The 11,290-nt window shown below is 38.4% G+C and overlaps 1 long non-coding RNA gene across 2 annotated transcripts; it reads right to left on the reverse strand.

Annotated features, from left to right (window-relative positions):
* Nucleotides 1-3,125: 3,125 nt before the first annotated feature.
* LOC114224065 (uncharacterized) lies at nt 3,126-5,407 on the reverse strand. 2 transcript variants are annotated; one of them, XR_003612311.2, is made up of 3 exons: nt 5,186-5,407; nt 5,020-5,102; nt 3,126-3,345 (listed from the first exon to the last, which is right to left on the reverse strand). It is a non-coding gene; the product is annotated as an uncharacterized LOC114224065 (long non-coding RNA). The 2 variants fall into 2 exon arrangements; XR_003612310.2 differs by having other exon boundaries at nt 3,126-3,364.
* Nucleotides 5,408-11,290: the final 5,883 nt, after the last annotated feature.

Raw genomic sequence — 11,290 nt, forward strand, 5'->3', positions numbered from 1 at the left:
GTCCAACTACATGAAATTTTATGCATCTTTAAGCCAATCTACAGAGCCCAGTGCAATGTGAGCGATTTGGGACCCTTACTGAGGAGTTTGCTCTTCTCTTGGGACTATCCCATCAGTGATTGATGATGCTCATCCAGAAATGTGCTCTTATTACCATCATCATAAGACAGTTTAAAAAATTCAAATTGAGTAGGCAAGTTTCTCAGTTTAAGTTTAAAATATTCTTGACTTTATTTACCCCCAACCCCATGTATAGAGACCACAACTAACTGGAAAATGTTCATGAGAGTGAAGGGCAGGTTTTAACTTTGTGTATTTTTTTTTTTGTAAGCATATGGCATGCCTCTCAGAAAAGTTAAAGACATGTTGCAAGGCCTCCTCAGCTGTGGCCTGTTATCACCAGCTGCTACATGTCTTCCATGTCGGTGGTATGCATGTCGCATTTCACAAAATGGAACTCTGAGAGCTGCCTTTTGGAATATAACCCTTTGGTGACAAGGAGCATTTCTTACGACTGGTTCACTTGGTTTTGTTAGGGTGGGGCATCTCAGACTCTATACTCGTAAATAGGCTTGGAGTTATCTTTAGGATGGACTCATACCTGGTAAATTATGAATGTTGATCCTCAACCACCCCCCCCTTCCACCCCCTGGCTCCATGAAACCAAATACAGTGTTATTGGAGGCCCTGCCTATGGGTCTTGGAAGTACTGTACCTCCTGATAAGATGTCTGACCATTTGGTAAATGTCTCCTCTAGTTTGTTTTGCCTGTTAGGAACCAAGAGTGGTGAGTGTATCTGTTTGTGAGTGTGTATCCCTCAGTAGAAGGTGAATTCCTTGAGGAAAAAGGCACTTGTATTTTGACTTAGCAGTGTCCGGCACATAGTAGCAGGTCATCAATAAACTTCATAATCTTTTTTTCCCCCTTCAATTGCATGAGGTGACTAAGAAAGAACTAAGATGAATACAGCAATATGTCCTACCCTGATCCTTTGCCAGAGTATAGAATGGGCTAATAGTCTCCAACTCAGTTGGTATTCTCTATGCAGCCAAAGATTTCAAAGGGATGGATAGTCTTCTGGAACTGATTTGTCCTGGACAACAAAGGCAAAAAGCCAGATGTGTATTTGTAGGAAATTCATGGTGCTCTTGTTACAGCTCTAGGAGCCAAAGCAAAGGATCCTTGCCCTCTTAGCACTGAATTTTGGAATTGGCTAACACATTATAAGGCATGGCTATGGTTACTAAAGAATGGAAAACTAGAAAAATATTAAATCTAGGGTTATAATTATCTGATTAACCACAAATGGTACAAAAATTGAACATCTAATAAGGAAGTTGGCATGGAAAGTAGGATGAGACATTCATCGAACTGATCAACATACTTGAAACAGAAATGTATTAAGTGTGGTACCTGTGACTTGACAAGATTAAAATCCTCCCACTTCCCAAACATACCTAATGCAATCCCAGAGATAAGGAAATCCCTAAATGTCATGTGCTTCATTATGCTCCTGGTGATCAAAATTTAGGATGCCTTTGCATGGATAATTGCAAGCAGAATGTCTGTGTTAGAATATATTATTTTATGCTCGTAAGGTACTCTCCTTCTCAAAGTGCTCTGCAAAGTATATAAAAATACTAAAACACATTCCCTGGTGAAGGAAACCAACACAGAGCAGAATGAAGCAAGGGGAAGAAACTTGGCTCAGAAGATGAAACTTGACTCCTGTTCTTTGAAAGGGGCTAGGGGATATTTAGTGTTTAAACAGGCCAAAAGGAGCATTCACTTTAAAATCTAAATAATTTTCCAGATCAGAATGACTTTGTAAGCACTTGGCTTTGGGATGGCATCTGTTAATACATGCTCAGGGTTTCTTAAGCAACTGAGATCCCATCAGTAACAACGAGTATCTTCCAATCTGTCTCTCCCCTGCATCCCCCACCCCCTGCCCCATTGCAGCATAGCACTAATTTCTCAGTATTAGGCTTCAGTGAACAATGACTGGCAGAAAGAAGGATGTTCAGAGATAAGACTATATTTCTAAGGTGCCTTAATGGTTATTTCCTCAATATCCTCTCCCACTTCCTTCCCACTCTTGCTTGTAAAGCAGCAGCCTCCAGAAGTGGTAACATTTACAGCCTGGGGATATGGGCCTGGAAGAGGTGAGGTATAATAAAGCCCAGGGAGTATTTGTAGAATGGGAATAGGGTGGTTTATTTCTAACAAAGAGTTCACATGGCGGACTAATAGGATCCAAGGCTTGAAAGGAAATCCTGATGGCTACCCAATTCTCGTCTTTGTGGCTGGCACTGTTCTAAGGGTTTCCCTTATATAATTTTATTTAATCTTTAAAGCAAGCTTATTAGCTAGGCACCTATCAGCACTTTAAAGGCTCCGAGAGCATAAGTAATGGGTTAAGTGAAGATCGCAGTGCTAGCAAGGGGTGGACCCTGGATCTGAGCACAGGTAATCCGACCTGGGGCTAAACTCAACTTTCATAGTGTGGCCACTTCTACTGGTGGGATAAGATCAGACTGTCGATGGTCTTTCATGTTATACTCATTTATTTATTTTAGTTTTTATTCTGTATGGGGGTCAATGGTTTGGAAACACTTTAAAGGTTGTGGAATGTTCTCTCACATGGTATTTTGCCAATATATTGAACAGATAAAAGTGAAAGTGTCAGTATATTAAATAGGGACACTCAGTATGTTAGCAGATCAGAGTGAACATGCTCTGGTGGAAGTGGGCAAGTAGGTGGACCCCACCTAGTTAGCTGCTCTCTTTCTCAAGACCTCGGAGACTCACCTGTGGCACTCCAGGGGCCCAGGTTGACAATCATGGCTGTAGGCATGGGAAATCCTGGAGTTTTTGAATAGAACAGTGTTATCACTGAATGGGGTATTCTAGAAGAGTTTCTTTAGACTTGAAGTGCAATGTGATAGGAAGAGAGATTGAGTAGGCAAACGACAGCCAGCCACAAGGCCCTGTAGGGGCCTAAGCTTGATTTGATGAAGGCTTGCTTTAGGTGGTAGAAACAGCAAGAGGTAGATGTGAAGGCAGAATTAAGCAAAGGTCAATGTTTGACACTGAAGAGTTATAAAAGGGGAGAACATAAGCATTTCAGACAAGAGTATTTTTTATTTAAAAAAAGGTATCAGGATGCCTGGGTGGCTCAGTTGATTAAGCATCCAGCTCTTGATTTCAGCTCAGGTCATGATCTCAGGGTCCAGGGATTGAGTCCTGTGTCGGGCTCCATGCTCAGTGGGGAGTCTGCTTGAAATTCTCTCTCTCCCTCTTCTTCTTTCCTTCCCCACCACTCTCACGCGTGCATGCTGTCTCTCAAATAAATAAATAAATCTTTAAACAAAAAATAAAAAAAAACACAAGGTGCCAAGAGTCACAGCGCTGTTTTGCTGATTTTTTATAAAAGTTCATTCATTCATTTAGTTCCTTTTTTTTTAAGAGCAAAACCTTTTTCATTCAAAATCTTTTTTATTTAAAAAAATTTATGTTTTCCTTCCATATTTCATTTTAAAAGGCAGGTTTAAGACGCAGGATATATAGAACATGTTGTAATCCATAAGCACTCAGGCATTAACTAAAAAAGTCCATGATTAATTTAAATCTCAGAATGGTCTGTCACTACTCCCTGATATCAAACAAACAAGAGATTGATAGAGAGCACCGGACCCACAGACGGAAACCCAAATGTGTAGAGTGAGTGGCAGGGTTGTGGTTCCACAGACTTGGCTGCAAGGAATATGCTCCTGGTTTCAAGAATCAATAGAACATTTATGTTGATTATAACGGGCTCTTAAATCTCTTTCATTTCTTGATGTCAATCAATCAGATTATGGAATTTTTGAAAAATTTTCAGTCCAAAGTTAGATGGATATGTTGCTACGTAGATGGATGGACTTTCCCCCAAATGACTACATTTTAGACCCAGAATCATAAATCATTTTTAATTGACTAAAGCTGGTCCCTGAAGAAGAGTAATCAAAATATAGTGCTGGCTAATGAGTCCACTGTGAAAGACAATTGTAGCACTTCCGATGGATGCCATTATTTTTAAACGTCCACTAGATTGTTTCAATTAACTCCATTTGGATTTATGAATAAACATTCATTCTCCTTTGGGCTTTCCAACCTGTCTTTGCCTTAGAAAACTCACCTCAGTTCCACCAAGCCACAATATTTTTTTTCCAGTGATATGATTTATACTCTAATGACTTTCTGATTTCTATTTTTTTTAAAGACTATCTCCAGGGACATCATGTTCTTGGGTGGTTAAAGTAGTCTATTGGGTAAAATATATGGGAATGACTAACAGTAGGAGACATTAATGTAAAGAGAAAGTGTGATTAGTGTGATTTAATGAGCTCTTTTGAAACAAGTTAGAACATTGACATTGTTCAGGAGGGGGGACTCCCAATACACTCTTGGCTTCAGGACTATTCCAGAAGCTGTAACGAAGTATTTCTTTAAACCACAAGAGTGTGAAATCTTTCTAAAGCTTCTCTGAAAGCAAAAAGGGGGATACTAATGAACATGAACTATGATACAATTCCAATTCCAATTTTACAGCACACTTAACGTTGCTGATAGCATCTTAGAGCATAATTAAATCAAGTCAGGAGATTCTGGTGGGGAAATAGTCTTCCTGGCTGAGAAAGTGGGTACTCACTTAAGCATTATTTATCCTGGGTTGACTATGTGCAAACCAGCATCATGAAGTTTATATAGGGGATTGCAAGAACCTATTCAAACTGTTTTGAATATTTGGTGATTTTCTCTGTAGTATGAAGAAACATCTACTTTGGGATGAGAGAAGAAAAGGGGCAATTATGTTTGCACACTTAAATCTCTCTCAATAGAAGACTTAAAAAAGGCAATACTACCCTCGAAAGATATAACATTGTTTTCAAATAACAACTTGCTTAAATTAACTTAGGGAGCAGCCTTCTAGAAGAATACATTGACTTTTAGAAGAAAATTTCATGAGTACTTACTGACTTTTCTCTCCTCTTGAGCTTCATAAAACAGAGAAAAGCCTGCACACAATTTCTTCCAGTGACCTCCACGTTATAAAATGCTGGTTAAAGAATGAAAAGCAACATCATTAAGCTTTGGAAAGAAAAGTGAGGAAATCTAGCCATGTAACTTCAGATTAATTACTTGTGAAGCTTCTCCTCCACTGTGATGATGACTCCTGGAAACTGGTAGCTTGGCTGCTGTCAGACCTTTCAGGTAGCAGGGGTTCTTGTTGCTGGTTCCACAGGAATTCCACTGACCTGGATCAGACCCCTCAGCACTTCCTCAGTGTCCCCTCCCCCAGGCAGCCTCACCAGGCAGCAGTTGGCTGGGCCATATCTGCTTGGGAAAGGGATTACAAAACTCTCCAGCTCTTCGCCGTCTTTCTTCATCCCACTTCTGTATTTTTTTGACTTGGTTGAGGTCCTAGAGCTTCTTATGTATCAGCCAAAACAATGCAGGTAAGGACAACAGCAGTATCAAGTGGGCTCATGTCAGTGAAGGAGTTTAAAGGAGACATTTTCCAGGCATTTGGCCTCAAATTAGCAGTCTGGAATGTGGGGAATGTTTTAAACATAAAAAAGCTGAGTTGTATATTATAATACATGGTAACTTTTGAAATGTTAGAGTTTCATATCACAGAACATACACACTGGAAATTAAATGACCCATTGTTTTGAAACTTCTGTTGTTCAGATACTTACCTAAGCACTAGTTACAGCTGACTTAAAGACGGGGTGGGGACCTCTGAAGCCTTGTGTGTGATTTGAGGTTCTGCTTCCATTACTTTTTATAAAAGCCTGGATGAGCCAAGTTCCCAAATGTAGGTCTAAAGATTTAGGGCTCATTTTACCATTACGTTTGGATCAGGCGGGTGTTTAATTTCTTGGAAGGTGGGAGAGAGCAAAATACTTGAGCAAATAGGGTTACAAATTGATTTTCAATCTGCCCTTTGTTGCAGAAGCTGTTTTTGGTACATCAGGTAGTTTTCAAAGTATGAGATTTCCACTATGGAAAATTAGACTCTAAGTTCTTTGAGAATATGAAATACATCTTATGTCTTTCTTGTAAACCTCATATAATTTTTCCCCCTCTTAGAGGAGGTAGATAGAGACCTTTGAAGAGCATCAAAGAAAGCCTTTTGATGGCATAGCTGTCCCGTCAGTGGGTAGGTTGATGGCTCCCCAGAGTTGATGGCTTGAAAGGACCACAAAGCCTGCCTTGTTCCAAAATGTCTCCCCACACGTTGCCATTTTTGTCACCCAGGAAACTTCCCCTTTCCCCTTGCTCTCCTTCCCCTCTTCTCTTTCTTTTTCTATTCTGCCTCCTTCAGAAAGTATATATGATAGTGATTCTTTCTTTCTTTCTTTTTTTTCAAAAAAGAATTTATTTATTTATTTGACAGAGATACAGCGAGAGAGGGAACACAAGCAGGGGGAGTGGGAGAGGGAGAAGCAGGCTTCTCACGGAGCAGGGTGCCCAATGCAGGGCTCGATCCCAGAACCCTGGGATCATGACCTGAGCTGAAGGCAGTCGCTTAATGACTGAGCCACCCAGGTGCCCCAATAGTGATTCTTTCATTAGTTTATTGACCAGGAATCTTTTGATAAGATTAGGTGAGTGAGAGAGGGAAAGGAAAAATCCAGGGCAATGACTCCCATTTGTGTGGCCTCCAACACATGAGTAGACACCTTTGTTCTGTATGGTCAGCCCTGCTGGGTTTTCTGTAACACCTTCCAAATGATCCAGATTTATCGTGGGTTTCCCTATGAGAGATGCTATTAAGCCAGCAAGCAATGTGGAAGCAACAGACTTTTTTTTCTTTTCTGTTTTCTGGAGGAGGGAAAGCTTGATAATAAAAGTGGCAAGCCTCAATAGTAGAAAATGGAAGTACCCTTGAGTGGGAAGCTTCATCCCCTTTAAAACAAATGTGTGTTGTATGAATGGCTACAAAAACTTTGCATAGTTTTCCCGTGAAGATCCAGTAGCCTCAGTTACTCCAGGATGATGCAGCAGATGAAAGGAAGATGGTTTGGAAAGCTCAGAAGCTCACTGCCAGGGCCAAAAGAGTTGCAGAATTAGGCTATGTCACAGGAAAGAGAGACCCTTAAAGGATATACCCGAGTATGTCTTAATGCAACGGAGTCCTTCAGACATCTGCCTTATATCCTCAGGCAGAGACTCTATAAATAAACCAGAACACCTCTCAGGCCATTTTGAGAGCTCATCTAAAATTGTCATGTTTATTTAATCACACTTCCATTTTGGGAAGATAATAGAAACTGTCAGAACATTTGAGAAGAGGACATAAATAGATCACATTTGTTGTCTTATACAAGATTGGTATCTATCTATCATCTATTGATTTTATTTCTGCTATGAAGCTAGAATACTTGAAGATTTCAAAGTTGTCCTGTCACCTTATGTAACAGGCATGATGTTTCTCCAGACATATTCTATGTTTTGGGTTTTCAGGCACCCTAGAAAGTTCTCCTCTCCTCCCTTAAAATGCCAGTAGGCACTCTGGCCACTGTTCTAATGCATGAACTTTATTATTCTTGCTGTAGTATGATTAAATTGATCAAGAACTTTCCAGAGAATAGGATTAACAATGGGAAGGGTAGAAAGTTGCCTGCGGCAGGTGCTAAGTTTCAAGGGGGAAAGAAATAAGTAAAATGGTTGGGGTTTTGTAATATTTCACTTTACAATTGTCATGTCAATGGCTATTGGCATAGTTATCCTACAGGAGGATAAGGAAAGAAGTTAAATGATAGATGATCTTATGTGCCTCTTTGTACTTACTGATGTGGGAGGAAGTACATTCAGTAGAACACAGATTACCATGAATTGATATGGTTTTTGAAGATCTCTTTGCTGAGAGGAGCCTTGGTTTAAAGATGGGAAGGTGGTTGAGTTAAGGAACAATGTTCTGTCTTTTGTTTCTGTCACTTTTAGGGAGACTGAGCTGGGAATATGCAGGGACCAGAGACCAATCTTAAAAAATCTTATGGGTATAAAGAGGAAAAACTTCTCTTCTGCAGTCCTGGTTCTAGAAGAAATGTCAGCGTAACCATGGTACATAATAACTATAATAATATGTTCCTGAACCATTTAACAGTACTGTCTTATTCTTTTGTTCTTGATATTAGTTTTTTATTCCCTGTTAAACATTTAACTGTTCATAGCATAGGCTTGATAGTTTAAATACCAAGCTAAATCATTGAGCAGATCCATCATTAGGATAAATTTGTAAAAGTGGAATTTCTAGGGATTTTGATGCTTATTAACAATCTGCAATCCAGTGGGGTTGTACTGATTTATATGATCAGTAGTGTTTTTTTCCCCCTCAAATAGTTGCCAATAATTCTTCTAATTTTTTTCAGTATTTGTCAATATGAGAAGTGAAAGATTTGATACTTAATTTAATTTCCTTAGCTTTTTGAAGTGAGCACTTTGTTTTCATTTGTTCTTATTTAGTAATAAAGCATTTAAGGCTACAAATTTTCCTTCAAGTGCAGCTTTTGCCTTATCTTTTGATAGTTAGTGCCCATTGTTGTTATTCCCTAAGCAGCTTATACTAATAATATAAACATTTAAAAATTTTTAGTTCAGGTTACTTATGAGTATTTTAAAATTGCTATGTGGTTGCCATTAAAATGTAAAATGGTTTTACAAAGTCACACAATGAGGCTCATATTATGTTACTTTTTGAAGTTTTCCTTACAGCAATTTATTTTATGCTTTGGAAAACATTCCAAGGACATTTTGGAAGCAAATGTATTCTCAATTTGCAGAGGTTAGCAGACATCTTTTACTAAAGGTTTTATGTTATCCAAGACTTTTATATTCTTATTTATTGTCTATTTAATTTGTCAAAGATAAACCCACTTATAATTGCATTCCTAAAAATTATTTGTTGTGTTTCTAGTGGCCTTTATTTTATATATTTTTGATATTTGATATCTGGCAAGTCTATGCTTAGTTCTGTAATATCTTCACTGTAGAGTATACCTTTTGTTGAAATAAAATAATTTTCTTTATTTAACATTTTGACCTGAATTTTACTCTGATGTTAATTCGTCTACTTCTTTCTTTTTTTGAACATATTTATGCCATTTTAATTTAGTGCATCTTGTGAATAGCAATTGTGGTTTTGTGTGTGTTTTATTTTATTTTATTTATTTATTTTTTTGGTTTAATCAGAGAGCGTGTTTGGCTTTTATGGAGAAGTTTACTTATTTACTTTTCTCATGATAACTGATATATTTAGCTTTACTTCTGACATCTTATGTCTGCATGCTGTCTTCTCTCCAGTTCTTTTCCTATCTTTGCTGTATTGATTAGGTTTTCTTAGTTCTTTTTTCTTCACTGCTTTGCAAGTTATGAGCTCCATATTTGTATAACTAATGGCTCTCTTAAAAATTTAATAGTATTTCAACCTATATTTATCTGTCAACATCAAGAATGAGATAGGGTCTTCTTGTTATTTGATAGCAGCATAAGAAACTTTCTTGTTTTTAAAAAAACACGGTCATCAGTTTTTCTTACAAATTTCTGGGTTATTAGATCTTAAAGCAATCCATATCAAGGCATAATGGAGAAAAACATAAGATCTAACAAAAGGGTTGAAATTGTTTGCAAACAATGAGGGAGTTAAGAATGAAAACATGACATTAGGTAGCTGGAGGAGTGCGGCTAATTTAAGGAATAATCTATGTGAATAAAATTAAAGAGTTCATTGTTGCTTTATGTTGAAATGACTGGACACATTTTCATCAAATCTGGGTTTGTTTGGGATGGTCTGATTTAAAATAGAAGACACGTGGTAGGGTCCCCAGTAGGAAACACCTAAATGAGTTCAGCTTCCAGAGTGGTGGCCTGTGTGGGTTTGCTACTGAGGCGTTTGATGCACACAGACGTCTGTGAAACCCGCCCCAACATGAGCAGGAATAGGGATTCATCTATGTCATGATACCTAATGAGCAGCTCAGAATAATTCACTAGAGTGCAATGGATTTGTATTATACTGTCAGGACCAAGTGAACCTGCTCCACAAATCCTAGAGTTAAGAGTTTGGATTTAATCTGATTGGCAAAGAACATGTTGCTGGTTCCTAAGAAAGAAGTGAAGTTTGGACCAACCAACATTTATTATGGTTCTCTGCCTCCATTACGTCCTTAGAAGGTTCTAAGAGCAATCACGCATTTCTCACCCTTTCCTCAGAAGGTTCTAAGAGCAATCACACATTTCTCACCCTTGTGTTCACTTTAGAAAATGTCCTCAAATATAGGACTTATGGTGTACACAGGCAATATTCTACAAAATGCTTTGTTTAAATTTTAAGTACCAGGATTTTAATTCCACACAGATGTAGTTCTTATGAAGCATTCTACCAACTAATGAAAGAATCATGGTTCGGGGCCATCTGTGGTACATTTAGGTGTGCTTTGTGTAGCCTGTTCTCTGTAAAACTAAAGAAAATTTCTACTGTAATTATTCTGATTTTATAGGCATCTTTTTAATCAGCTAATAAGATCTATCTTGAAACTCTAACTTGCCTGACCAGTCCTCTGTTTACTGAAAAGGTTAAAAAATGATCTAAGAACATTGCTTTGGAAAGGAACCAACACTTGCCTCATGAGGAGTCAAAGCAAAAGGAAGAATCTGGAAATATCAGTTAAATGTAGTTAGTGGGTATATGTGTGTGCATGGGGAGGTGTGGGCAGGGATATGTTCTTAATTGATCTGAAGGAAAGCAAATGAAGAAGAAAGCAAGCCACTGCATTTAGTTTCAGGAACACTTGGCATACGCGTATCTCTAACAATTAGAAGCAGAATACTTCTGAGACGAAATGCAACTTTCTAAGCCACAGCTGCTATTATATAATGTAATGGTTATCCAACCAGCTAAATGCTACTCATTCTCCTTGGTGAGGCCCTCTCTGATGCTTCAAATCAGAGTTTTTGTCCTTTCTTTTGATTGCCCACAATATGTTGCTTAGATACCTACTGTAGCGTTTTATGAGGTATACTTTACATACAATAAAATTCACTCTTTTTAAGGGTACAGTTTCATGAATTTTTATAAAATGTGTATTTTTTCATGTAACTATTACTACAATCAAGATACAGCACATTTCTGGGGCGCCTGGGTGGCTCATCTGGTTGGGTGTCTGCCTTTGGCTTGGGTGGTGATCCCAGGGTCTGGGATGGAGCCCTGCGTCTGCCTCTCTGCTCAGCGGGGAGCCT

Source organism: Eumetopias jubatus, unplaced genomic scaffold (genome assembly GCF_037043125.1).
Source record: "Eumetopias jubatus isolate StellerSeaLion01/CBP00866 unplaced genomic scaffold, mEumJub1_p1.0 scaffold_8, whole genome shotgun sequence".
Lineage (NCBI taxonomy): Eukaryota > Metazoa > Chordata > Mammalia > Carnivora > Otariidae > Eumetopias > Eumetopias jubatus.